This window comes from Neovison vison, chromosome 8 (assembly GCF_020171115.1).
Source record: "Neovison vison isolate M4711 chromosome 8, ASM_NN_V1, whole genome shotgun sequence".
Lineage (NCBI taxonomy): Eukaryota > Metazoa > Chordata > Mammalia > Carnivora > Mustelidae > Neogale > Neogale vison.
The window spans coordinates 43,236,110-43,250,400 of NC_058098.1; the positions used below are offsets into that span (position 1 = coordinate 43,236,110).

Consider the following 14,291-nt stretch of genomic DNA (forward strand, 5'->3'; position numbering starts at 1 on the left):
GTGGTCCCTTAAGAAAATCCCGGCTCTATGGCCGCCCGCTTCTTATTGCGGTCTTGTACAAGATTCCCACCACTTTAATCGTGGTTCCTTCCCCGCTTACCTGCGGTTTTTCTCCTTGCAAGGTTTACTTACTCGTTAACTATTCCCGGGTCTCGGCACCATTTGTCGCCCTCGGCCTGCAAGAACGACAACCAGCCTGGCATGGTGTTAATGCTTCATCTCTTTATTTCGACAACTTTCTTAGCTTATATGTGTCAGGGTGACCAATAAGGGGCCAAACAATGGGGAGAGCCAATGAGAGTCCTGTTATTATACTGATTAAATTTGAAACAGCCAATGATTATGTCCTCCTTCAGGTGGGCTTCACCAGAAAGTTCGGTGTTTACTTGCAGCATATTTTGCTGGCAGTGAGCCAAGCGCCATCTTGTAATGGCGGGGACTTTCCCGGCCGGAGGCGGTCCCCGACAGTGCAGAAAGAAAGAAAGAAAGAAAGAAGGAAAGAAAGAAAGAAAGAAGGAAGGAAGGAAAAGAAAAGAAAAGAAAGAAACTGAGATGGGAAAAGGGTGAGGTTAAGCTTATAGAGGTTTAAGCTTGTAGAGCTTCCTGGCTCTTTCCTACTTTGACATTATGCTTTCCATACATTGCCTGTCTCATTAGCATGTTAAATCTCCACTCCTGGACATGACTTTTAGCATTTAAAAGAGGGAAAGGTATGGGGTGCCTGGGTGCCTCAGTGGGTTAAAGCCTCTCCTTTCAGCTCTGGTCATGATCCCAGGGTCCTGGTGAAAGACTCCGCATATAGACACCCCCCCCCAGCCATTGATTAACTAACTGCTTCTTGGCTTTTCTGTAATCGCTCGCCCTTCCCCTGTTAGACCCCTCCCCCAGTTAATTGTTTAACCACTCCCTTGCCTTTCTGTAACCACTTGGCTTTTAGGGGGTGATACTGGTCTCCTGTTTCAACAGGATACTTTATGTGCATAGTCATGTAGGCAAGGGGGGTCGCCTAGGTACGTGGGCCTAGTCACGTAGGCAGGATGTTTCTCTGCTGAGTAATAAGGTCCAACTCCCCCTCCTCACTCCCCCTCCCCACCTTTCTCTTCGCGCGCCGGGGTCCTTCAAAGCCAATCTACAAACACCGAGTATGCCTTACATTCAAACCAGCCAATAAGAACCTTGTAACTATGTTTCTGCTTCTGTACGTATGCTTTCGCTTCCCCAAACCCCATAAAAAGGCCCTGAACAAAGGGCTGGCGCGCGAGTCTTCCTAAGACTTGACCGCCCGCAGGTACCTGTGTCAACTCAATAAACCTCGTGCTGTTTGCATCTGATCAGTGGACTCGGCTTGGTTTTTGGGTCCGGGGGTCTCCTCCTGAGAAGGGGTCCATTCCGGGGTGCTTGGAGCCCCGGGGGATCTTTCATTTGGGGGCTCGTCCGGGATACGAGACCCCCCACCCAAGGACCACCGACCCACTGTCAGGAGGTAAGCTGGCCAGCACTCTATTCGTTGTGTCTGATCGTTGCGTCTGTGGCTGCGTCTGAACCTGTTACTTGTGAATTTGCGCATGCGTTTGGTTTGGGGTTCGATCGGATCCATTTGTATTTGGCGAGGGCCAGAAGGAGCTGACGGGCTCGGACTTCTCCCTCGCAGCCCTGGAAGACGTTCCAGAGGCGTTTGTAGTCCCGCCGGACGGGACATTTGAGTATTTGCGCATGCGTTTGGTTTGGGGTTCGATCGGATCCATTTGTATTTGGCGGGGGCCAGAAGGAGCTGACGGGCTCGGACTTCTCCCTCGCAGCCCTGGAAGACGTTCCAGAGGCGTTTGTAGTCCTCCCGGGCGGGACATTTGAGTCCTTCGGGACATTTGGGCCCTGGTGCAGCGGGGCATTTGGAGCTCAGCCTGTATCAGAGAGATACGTGGCCTTGGTTGGAGAGGGGGAATCCGGACCCCCAGGATCTCCGCTTGAGTTTTTGCTTTCGGTTTTGTACCGAAATCGCGCAGCGTCCTTCTTGTTAACTGTTTTGTGTGTCTTACTTATTGTCCTTGGTGTTTTCTTTGACTCTAAAATGGGGCAAACACTTACCACCCCCTTAAGTCTCACTTTAGGTCACTGGAGAGATTCTGAGTTTCTCCTAATAGATGTGGGGGTTTCTCCCTCACTCACTTCCCATGTTAATGGCTATAACTGGAACCAACGGGTTGGTCTAACTCGAGACAGAGACCATAAGGAATATTCCCAAGCAGCTGCCGAAACTCTCTTTGTTTCGGGGAAGTTTCCCTGTGTTCTCTGGCCCGACTTGGACTGCTTAACCCCTCCCCCCTTGCTGGTGGAAAAGCATGGCATCTGCTCCTCTATTGGGGCAAAGAAATGACTAAACTGATGGTTAATTGTCTGTCTCAAAGTTCTAATGGGTAATTGCTGAAGTAGCTTTCAAAGTCTTTGGTAACCTGAAAGTTTTAAAGTTTTGCTTGGATGACAAACGGAATTGAATTGTGGACATCTATATCTTAACCAAACAGGATAAAAGGCTAAGTCGTTAATTACTGGATGTAGAAAAGTATTTAAATCTGCTGGTAAACTTGTTTTCCACTTAACTGATTCATAAATTTGCCACCTGAAAAATTCTGTTGTAACAGTTCACAAATGGCTAATAACTAAAGGTGTTTCTAAGAATACAAAGTTCTGCTTAGTGTAACTAAAACTGATGAAAATAAGGAAAACTCTATAAAAAAGTAGGTGATATGTAAAAAAGATTTAAGGAATGGGAATACATTTTGTTGAAGGTTAGGGAAGGTAATTTTGTCCTCAATAAAATGGTTGTTTGAAAGAAAATGGCTTGGGACAAAACCTGAATGCAAAGGAAAGATGTAAAAGGTTTGTGAAGGGAAATCTTCAGAAAAGGAATTTTAGATATGGTCAGGACAGACTAAAAAGGAAGAAAAACAACCTCCAAGGTGATTTAATACTCTCCTGACCTGCCTCCACATAGATTATACTTCCAAGTAAAGTATAAGGGCCATTTGGCCTTGAGAGATTAAGGAAGAAGCCCAACCTTGAGAGACTGCGAAAACACCCGGTTGCCATCCTCCATTGCCTGTAACCATAGAAATTCACTCTAATCTGTAAAGAGTAAAAAGGGAGATTGATCACCTCCCATTAGCCAGAGATACCCAAAAGGGAGGGTATCCAACCTGTTTGAATCTGAAGAGTGCCTGACTGTGTAAATCTGTCTGTACGGCTTCACTGCTTCGGCTACGGAGTCTGAGTGGGCTGCACCCTGAGTCTCGCAGGGCGTCATATGACAGAACGGTCATCTACTCCACGGAGTAGCCTGGTCTAGGGTTTATTCGGACAGGCCTTAGCTAAAACGCTCCTAAGTTCCTGTGGGGAATGCGAGCAGGACAGCAGGGGAAAGATCCCCCTCCCTTGTCTGCGACATCATTCATGATGGGAGAAAAACCCAGAAAACTCCTATCTTAAGACTGCACACTTAAAAATAAAATTAAAAAGGGAAAAGACACTGGTTAAAAAAAAAAAAAGCTGATTTTCTTTGTTTAAAAGGACAAAGTTTTCTTAGATTAATTGATCAGATAAGAGAATGTAAATGGTTTCCTCTTTGCCAGCCCAGAAAACCCAGTCTCTATGTTTTGTTTTATCACGTGTTTAACATCCCTAATTATATTTAGGCATGTGCTTTAAAACTTTCTAAGATTTTAGCAATTGTTGACAAGATTTAAACCAATGATAAACCTTGGGTTACATTTGGGAAAATGCTATAATTATTCTAGAGATTCTATGCATTTCCTAAAGTTTTAATGTTTTGAGAGATCATCGCTTGATATTGTAATTACAGAAATGTTATGTGTCACAAAAATAACCTGATTTCCTTGCAGCTAAATTGTAAACTCCCGTGTCTCTTCAGCTCTAACCATATACATTCCGAGTTTTTGTCATTTATAATTATTTTAATTCTTTTGTAAAATGAGTTTTATCTTCAAGGAGATTCAGACAAAGGACTTCCAGGACAAATACAGATATTTGATATACTTGAAAATCCTAAAACTGAAATGGGTAAAAATTTCCAGAACTAACTAAAGGTGCATTCACCAGAATTAGTAACATGGAACTAAATGAACTAAAAGATTATAATGTTATGTCTCTTATTTTAGACATTGCTGGTTCTCTTTAATGTTTGCTCTTCCAGACTAGGGATACTTCCTCTTAGTTATCTGTAACTTATAGAGATGTAAAAGTGCTCATTTGTAAAAGTGCTCAAAGCATTCAACTTTTCTCTCTATCTGAACCCTCTGAAACCAAAAGGTCTCAGTTAAGTATTCTTTCTTCCATGGCTATCAGTCATTTGCATAAGTTCAATAAGAATCTGTTCTCCTTGTAACAGGACAGTATTGGAAACTGGTTATTTTACCAAGGCTTTGACTGGGATGTCATATTTGAAAAGATTCAGATATGACCAGACAGTTTAAAGGAACTAAGGTTGACTTTATAAAACCTGGAGCCATAAAGGCCCTTGGGACTATTGGCCTGATACCTTGTTTACAGAGTTCCCAGCAGCCTCACCAGGTGAGTAAAGAATGTCACTCCTTGGTAGGTGCAGAATCTCATGAAGAGGCATATGCCCAAATCGACAGGTATTGCAGGCATGCCTGATGGCAAGTATGTGGCTTGGCTTCTGGCCTGGAGAGGCTACTAGAAGTTCAACCTAGAGATTCCTTATAAGAAGTTCCAGCAAAGCAGATTCTAAAAGATCTATATGATCACACTCAACTGTTCTTGCTGAGCTTATGTAAATAATGGGCCAAGTTTGTTAAAACTGGACTTGTTTCACAAGTGACTTAGTCCTGATTTGGCTATCTCTGTAAATGAGGGTTATCTTAGAGAGAAAAATTATATTTTAATAACACACCTTTATGGATATTAAATTCTAGATTCGATTGTCTTTAAATGTTTGTTTACCTAAGCTAAACAATTTGAGGTAAACTTCAGAGAAGTTACACAATAGCTTCTTTAATCAATCTTATTATCTTGTGGGTATATTAACAAGACCCCACGGCACATGATTAAACAACTGGAAAATGGGATTGATTCCCCTATAATTGTATAACTTAACTAACACCTTGTTTGTGGCTGGGATAATGAAATTGCCTAAAGGCCAGCCTATTGCACTCCATAGGATTAACTATGGACTTATAGAGATAATGGATGACCCCACTTTCTTTATGATTAGATCGGATGATGCATGGGGAACTCCCCTTATCTCTTGACAAGTTTTCTCACTTGCCAGTGATCCTCTGTAATCAGGATATTGTTAAGGCTGGACCACTCAAAGGTCTTCTTATTGGTTTCATCCCTTAGTCATATTTATCCTAGAGGCCACCTCTGTTGAGGTGCAATTGCAAACAGATGCTTTAGCGAAACCTAAAACAGCCCCTAACTAATGAGTTCACATCAGGTCCAGATTTTTCTTAGAATTCAAAGGCCACCAAAGAATGATGAAGGCCGACTAATTAAATATTGGGCTATACTTACAGATATGCCAGATGAATGACAGTTTACTGATGACAATAGTTTTCATAGAAAAAAAAAAAATAAGAAAAGCTAGGTATACTGTAGTGTTCACTAGCACTTTGCAATTGCCAAAGCCTAAGAATAAACATTAACACTGACTCCAAATATGCCTTCCTGGTACTACATGCCCATGGAGCAATTTGGAAAAAAAAAGGGGATTGCTGTCAAGCCATAACTCCCCAATCAAATATGGGCCTAAGTTACAAAACCCTCCTTAACTTACTAAGGATGGTGTATATCAAATCTGGGATGCATATCTGTGGCTTACACCCACGATTGAACAGCTCAGTCAGAAGGCAGTTTTATGCTGGGAACAAAGAAATCATACGAGTGATATTTGGGCAAATAACACACGATATCTAGGATGGCTATCACTAGAAATGTGTTCCCAAGTAACAGTACTCCAGGCTACTGACTGGTTTGCTACTGACTGGGCAAGGCGACCTGGCATTAGATGGCCAGCTCCAAATGGAACCCAGTGGATATGTGAAACAAACCTGTGGCCCTGGCTTCCTCCAGGGTGGATAGGTCGCTGTACCTTAGGATTTGCCTGGATTCATGGGCGCATTACTAAAACCATTACAACTCCAGCTAGTCTCCCCAACTTAAAACAAAGATGGATGCGATCTATTTTTTTTAAATGGTATAATCACTTAGCATCCATTTTTGTTCCATCTTTGTGACTAGAGGATGTCATGTGGCATATATGTAATTCTCAAGACAGAATGTTGTGTGTACATCCCAGACTATCACAAAAATGTCACAGGATTAATAAAGGATATGAATGCCCAGATTAAAGCTCTACAAGATCCTTCTCTCTCTCTCAGCAATTGGTTAGCTTACTGGTTTGGAGGAGGACTGTAGCCAAATCTCCTTTTTGGGCTTCTCATTCTTATTGCCTTATTAGCCTTAATATGTTGCTTTGTTCGCTGTTTCTCTACTTGGTGCCGAGACTCCATCGCTGCAATGACTTCACCACGACAGATGATCCTTACCATGCGCAAAGATACTTTTTCACTGTCAGCACTGGATTCAGCTGCCTCCGCCTTTTGTAACTCCCCTATACATTCCTCCACTGATCAATGTTGACCTGAGTAGGTAGGGACAGCTCTACGCCCCTATTCAGCAGGAAGAAGTTACAGAAGATAAGACCTTCCACCTTCAACCACCTTAAAGATTTAAGGGTCAAAATTGTTCAGGAGGCTGGCTGAAGAGGGAGCAGGGGCTGGCGCCTTGCACCCCCTCTCCACCCCTCCCCTTGATAATATGTATGACATTTCACAGGCACCCCTGACTGCCCTGAAAAAAGAACAAATGTTTATATTGCAGAGATCACAGTCTTGTAAGGCAGGAGTCTCCCTTTGTTTGCAAATGTCCTTAAGATTTACAACAAAGAAGTTACCTTATCAATAGCCCAATTTCCAAAGACACATAACTCAGTTCCTCAAGCCCATCTGCAAGCCCTGCAGCTAGTACACCCTAACATCTGCAAGCTAGCAATGGGAACTCCAGCCAATTAGGACGTAGAAAATTACTTTGACCGCCTTCACAACCATCCCCCCTGGGGGCAACTCGGGTTAAATCCTTGGGGAAGCTATGGGGACTGAAGTCAACAAAGTATGTTAAGAACACTTATGCCCCGGGTTTCACAGACCCAGAGAGTGGACCTACTGTAGTGGGACATCCCACTTTTATAGTCGCTATTGGGGCTGCGAAACCACTGGTGACACAGCAATATCAGCTAATTCGACAGACCAGATCCCAAACTGACCTGGTACAGGACCAGAGCGAATGGATATAAGATTCTATCCATGATAAAGAAAAAGGGGGGAATGAAAGACTCCGCATATAGACACCCCCCCCCAGCCATTGATTAACTAACTGCTTCTTGGCTTTTCTGTAATCGCTCGCCCTTCCCCTGTTAGACCCCTCCCCCAGTTAATTGTTTAACCACCCCCTTGCCTTTCTGTAACCACTTGGCTTTTAGGGGGTGATACTGGTCTCCTGTTTCAACAGGATACTTTATGTGCATAGTCATGTAGGCAAGGGGGGTCGCCTAGGTACGTGGGCCTAGTCACGTAGGCAGGATGTTTCTCTGCTGAGTAATAAGGTCCAACTCCCCCTCCTCACTCCCCCTCCCCACCTTTCTCTTCGCGCGCCGGGGTCCTTCAAAGCCAATCTACAAACACCGAGTATGCCTTACATTCAAACCAGCCAATAAGAACCTTGTAACTATGTTTCTGCTTCTGTACGTATGCTTTCGCTTCCCCAAACCCCATAAAAAGGCCCTGAACAAAGGGCTGGCGCGCGAGTCTTCCTAAGACTTGACCGCCCGCAGGTACCTGTGTCAACTCAATAAACCTCGTGCTGTTTGCATCTGATCAGTGGACTCGGCTTGGTTTTTGGGTCCGGGGGTCTCCTCCTGAGAAGGGGTCCATTCCGGGGTGCTTGGAGCCCCGGGGGATCTTTCACTGGGATCCAGCCTCACAGCCTCCGTCGGGTTCTATGCACAGCAGGGAACCTACTTCCCCATCTCTCTCTGCCTGCCTCTCTGCCTACTTGTGATCTCTGTCAAATAAATAAATAGAATCTTTTTAAAAGGTAAAAAAAATAAAAGAGGAAAAGGTAACTTGTGGGTACTTCCAGTGCTCACTGCGCAGACTCTGACCCCAGCATGGGGTTGGGGGGGGTCCTCCCTGGTTTGGTCCGCATCTCACTAGTTTTTTGCAGGGGCTCACTGATGAAGTCCCAAAATCTAGGTCGGGTTCGGTGGGGTGAGGTTCGGAGCCAACGGCTAAAGAAAGAATTCTTAAGACGTCTCTGGTGCAAAAAGGTGGTTTATTAGAGCACGGGGACAAGACCCATGGGCAGGCAGAGATGCGGCTGCCCCGGGTTGTGAGGGATGGCAGCTTATGCACCCTGCAATTGGGGGAAGGTGAGGGGAAGGGAGGTTTCAACGGAGTTTTCATATGTTAAAGAGGGCCTACACGGTGCCAGGATGTCCAAGGCCTACCGGAAGCCTTGCCCTTGCCCTTGCGGCTTGATCAACGTTGTCTTTAGACCAGCCATTAACATTAAGATAGTTGGGAGACTTTTTGGTGGGATGTCACAATCCTGCTATCAATCGCCTTTGTTAGTGAGATTTAGGATATTTGTAAGCCAAGGGAGACTCCTGTCTAGCAGGATTGTGAGCTCTGCAAGTTAACTATTTGCTTATTGTTCATGGCAGTCAGGGCTGCCTGAGGGATGCTACACATATGACAGAGGGGGAGCGGATGGAGAGGGGGTGCAAGGCGCCAGCTTTTGTTTTGTCTTCAGCCAGCCCCGTGCTCCCTCATCAAACTCTCTCTTTGAAGCTGATGTCCTCTTCTCTGCATTCCCGAAAAATATATTGCTCAAGAAACACAGATTCATGAATTTTCTTTTAGGGACTTTTCACTTTACAGTATAGTTGCATCACTTTAAGGTTTGAGGAGGGGCCCCGAGTCCTGTTCCTATTCTATCTCAACCTCACGGACACAGCAGAGCAAGGGCAGCCTCGCTGTAAGGTGATTTCTCTCCAGAATTTATCAAAGGCTACACGTAGTTCAGTTTAATTTTTTTAATTGCAAAAAAACCCTGAAAATGTAGCTTTATGGGTTTCCCCATAATAACTGCATCCCCTTGATTTAGGTACAGTACACGCACTTGACCCAAGGGGGTGAAATCAGGTAGCAGGTCTGGCATTGTGCTTGCCAGCAGCCTTCTTGGGAAGTGGGGGGTGGGGAGCTTTGAGCTTCCTCCCTGGCCGAGAGTCACACCCTTGCTTGCACAAGGCGGCTGGCTACCACCTGGGGAGGGTAAGAAGATAGAAGACACTAACCTTACAGTTGCGTGGTACCGCTTACACGCCATTCTGTCGGGCATGGAGAAACATGGGAACGGGAAGTTGGATGTGCCACTTGCCAACCAGGTCATCCAAAAGGCACGAACGTGAAAGCCACCGTGCAGACTGCACTCTGCAGCTAAACGGGAAGTCGCGCCTCCTTACTGCAGAACTTTAAAAGTGATCTGTAAGAAGTTTGGGAAGGGACTTGAGTAACAGATTCCAGCTCATATTCAGAGAGCCTCAGAGAGAGGCTTTCCATCTTATGGTCTTGCCTTTTTTGGGTGCCCCCTTGGCCAGGTGTTATTAGAGAAGACATGGGGATTTGAGGAAAGAGAGACATGATCAAAGCCACGGAAGGTACCAGAAGTCTGAAAGGACAAAAAGGTGCCTGGGCCCGGCTGCGAGTTTACTTTGGACATCCTTCTTCAGGAGTGCCTCCAGATGCACCGGACAGGGGATGGACATGGACTGGCACGTGTGTGCCTTAAATTCTCCATGTGCGGTACACCTGCTGTGTCTCCACGTGTCACTGCACATCCAACCGATTGGGAGTCACGCTACACTCCACTCTTTCTCTCCCCAAAGGGCAGGCACATACTAATTGTTCACTGAATGCCTTTTGATTGGAAAAGTTCGATTTTCCTGTAAAGCCGGACTCTGATTTTAAGGAATTTAAGAAAAAAGCAGGAGAAGCAAGTGAAATAAGAGATGCTCCCCAAGGTATTTCTTGGTCTATGGAGTAAAAACAGGATATCATTTTTATAAGGAGATAGATTTCCATATATTATTGAACAAAAATATTTATGTAAAATAGTCTATGTGTGGAGAGATGTTTAGAAAACTATCTCTGGGGATGCCAGGGTGGCTCAGACTTTAAGTAAAGCATGGGACTCCTGATTTCAGCTCAAGTCATGATCCCAGAGTTCTGGGATTGAGCCCCATGTCAGGCTCCCTGCTTAGTGGGGAGTCCACTTGAGATTCTCTCCCTGTCCCTCTACCCTTTCCTCTCCCCCAACACCACAGAAGCAGGCAGAGAGAGAGAGAGATGGGGAAGTAGGCTCTCTTAAAGAAATAAATAAATCTTTAAGAAATAAAAGAAAATGGTATTATGCTAAGCTAGATAAGTCCATCAGAGAAAAATAATTATCATATGATCTCACTGATAAGAGGAATTTGAGAAGACAGAGGATCATAGGGGAAGGGAAGGAAAAATGAAACAAGATGAAATCAGAGAGGGAGACAAACCATAAGAGACTCTTAATCTCAGGAAACAAACTGAGGATTGCTGGAGGGGAGGGCCGTAGGAGGGATGGGGTGGCTGGGGGATGGATACTGGGGAGGGTATGTGCATGGTGAGTGCTGTGAATTGTGTAAGACTGATGAATCACAGATCTGTTCCCCTGAAACAAATAATTATATGTTAATAAATGTGTTATTATATCTTAATTATATGTTAATTTAAAAAGAAATAAAAAACTATCTCTGCATGGTGGTATTTCATTTCATTCTTTATTTGAATTTTCTGCATTGTTTTAGTTTTTTTTTTTTTAACAACAAACACATAATGCTCCTCCCAATTATTTCTATAAGAGAAATAGTAAATTACTCAGGCTGTCAACATTTCATGAGGCTTAAATATCAACCGTAACTATAAATGTGGCAAAAAGCAAAACATACAACATTACCTGTCTTAGAGCAACACATAAACCCACCAATCCAGGATATTATTTGGAATTTAAAATATTTATTTTGAAATTTTTAAGTTGTAAGAGTCACATCCAAATATTTTATAGTCTACTGACATGCATACTTTCATTTTTATCTACAAACTTACAGCAGATAAAAAAAATAAGAACTGTGATTTTCAAACTTCACGGGTCAGACACCCAGCCACGAAACGTTGCCCATACCCATACCAAAAAGTCATGCAATGTATTACATCAACAACTATTTTTGAGAACCTACCACATGCCAGAAACTGGAATTAGGCACCAGATGCAGCGCCCACGTACATGCAGTGTCCCAGGGAGTTTGGGAATATGGCCAGGCCAGTTCACAACGGACTGGTCACTTCTGCTGGAGGGAGAAGCAGAAGCTGTTGTGGCAGGTGGTGGGCGACCAGGAGGAGCTGCCATAGGTGCGCAGGCCCAGAGCCGAGAGAGCATGCGCAGGGAACTTTTTTAGTCCCAGGTATGGGAGTGAGGAGCAGCAAGGCGAAAGGCCGGGGCGATGGCTGCAGCCACTAATCCAGGAGTCGCCTGCCAACGTGGGGAGGGCATTTGGATTCTCATGAGAACAACTGTGGGCTACCTGGAGAAAGGCAGGACACAAGGCAGGACAGGAGGAAGAATGCTACAAGGGGCCCAGAGCATGGGGCCTGAGCAAGGCGCCAGGTTGCGACCCCAGAGCCTGGCATCCGAGCAGGTGCAGTGTGGGGGTCCTGGCCACAGGTGCAGCTGGAGGCTCAAGAACAACAAGCAGGTGTGGCCTCCAGGGGCGCGGGGGGCGGGTGTTATAGGGAGCCAAGCCGACGTGTCCGAAAGCCTGACAGGCCCAGGTCAAAGTCTCCAGGAAAGAGAACAAGATGCAGGGAGGGAAATGAGAAATTCACTGACTTGCCACTAACTCCTTCCAAGAGGAAAGAAAGTGCATAGTGATGAGCCATGAGTAGAGGAGGGAGCTGTAGAACACAGTAACTCCCGAATGGCACAAACCTGAAAGTTACAGGACTTCCAGCCTGAGAAATAACCCAAGCAGCAGAAGGGGCTCCCAGCTGCATCCAGGGCAGGCAGAGATTTCTGTCTCTGTCTGTGTAACTCCTGTTTGAAGGAGAAGAAGGAATATAGTCCTGGGACATCCAAGGGAAAACAAACAATAAATTACAGCAGTGTGTTCGTCAGGGTTCTCCAGAGAAACAGAGCCAATAGTACAGGGTGGGAGGGAGAGAGCTTTATGGTAAGAAATAGGCTCATGCTCTTATGAAGGCTGAGAATCCTCATGACATCCATCTGCAAGCTGGAGGTCCAGGAAAGCCAGTGACATAGTTCCAGTTTGAGTCTGAAGTCCTGAGAACCAGGAGCACCAACAGTGAAGTCCCAGTCCAAGGGTAGGAGAAGACTAATTTCCCAGCTCAATAGTCACGTGAGCAGTGAATTCTCCCTTCCTCCATCTTTTTGTTCTATCCAGCCCTCAACAGATTGGGTGATGCCCACCACATCGGGGAGGACCATCTGCTTCACTCAGTGCACCAACTCAAATGCTCGTCTCATCCAGACACACTCAGAGATAATGTTTCACCGAATATCCGGGCATTCCATGACCCAGTCAGGTTGACCTATGAAATTAACCATTCTAGGTAGCTTCTCCAAAGACAGGCATGGTGGCTGGGGATGGGAGCTGGGAGGGCTAAAGCGAGGAAAATAGAAAATCATGTGTGAAGCTACATTTCTCTGTGCATGTTGGTAGAGTCTTGGCCGATCTCAGATTCTGCCTAACTCACTCCACTCCCACAAGTGCAGTATGAGAGTGGGTGCCCTGGACACACAGGGACAGTTAGGAGATGGGGAGGGACGTAGACGGAAGGAGAGCCTGGGGTTGCTTGTCTTGGTGAGAAGTGGATTGTCGTGGGCAGGCAGTCTGAGATGGGAGAGCATCTGAGAGCTAATGGGCATCTGTGATTTTTTTTTCTGATTACTATCTAAAGGTAACACTGATTGTGGAAAGGTGGAAAGAGAATAGAGGAATCGGGTGAATTAAATTAAATGTCTTTAATGTGAGGAGCCAGATCCAGATATATGTGTTGTATAAATGCTTATTTTATTTTATTTTATTTTATTTTTAAAAGATTTTTATTTATTCATTTGACAGACAGAGATCACAAGCAGGCCGAGAGGCAGGCAGAGAGAGAGGAGGAAGCAGGCTCCCTGCTGAGCAGAGAGCCCGATGCGGGACTCGATCCCAGGACCCTGAGATCATGACCCGAGCTGAAGGCAGCGGCTTAACCCACTGAGCCCCCAGGCGCCCTAAATGCTTATTTTAAAAAGGCTAGTAAGTGTTAGAGCGGGACGTCCGGCTTGCGAGCGGGCACCTTCCTTTCGTGCACGACGGAAGAGCGATTTAAAAAAGGGTGATGTTGAGGAGGGCAAGAAGATTTTTGTTCAGAAGTGTGCCCAGTGCCACGCCATGGAAAAGGGACGCAAGCACAAGACTGGGCCAAATCTCCATAGTTTATTTGGCCGAAAGACAGGCCAGGCCCCTGGATTTTCTTACACGGATGCCAACAAGAATAAAGAATAAAGACATCACCTGGGGAGAGGAGACACTGATGCAGTATTTGGAGAATCCCAAGAAGTACATCCTGGGACACAAATTATCTTCACTGGCATTAAGAAGATAGGGGAAAGAACAGACTTGATAGCTTATCTCAAAAAATCTACTAAGGAGTAATAGTTGGCCATTGCCTTACTTATTGCAAAACAAAAATGACTCATGACTTTTTTTAGGTGTTCAGATGATCTCATGCACCAGAATTCAGATCATGAATGGCCGATAGACAATTTCTTTTGGACAGTCCTGATTTAAATAAGATGGGTTTGTGGTTAAATGAGTATAATCAGCTTTTGAACTTTGATAGTAATTCTGGTTCAGCAAACGCTGTCAGTTTTCCCCTTCTAAAAATATGGTCGGAATTGATTAGTAATGTTCAGCTTTTCACAGAGGTGGTAAATGCCATCTCTAAACTTATAGGAGACTGGTTTTATATTTAGATTTATATAACTGGTTACATTCATATATTTAAATACTTAGGAAATCCCTTCACTGTCTCAGAACCAAG

General features: G+C 44.9%; 1 pseudogene; it reads left to right on the plus strand.

Moving 5' to 3' along the window:
- The first annotated feature begins 11,686 nt into the window (after positions 1-11,686).
- LOC122915397 lies at positions 11,687-13,903 on the plus strand (annotated as a pseudogene).
- Positions 13,904-14,291: the final 388 nt, after the last annotated feature.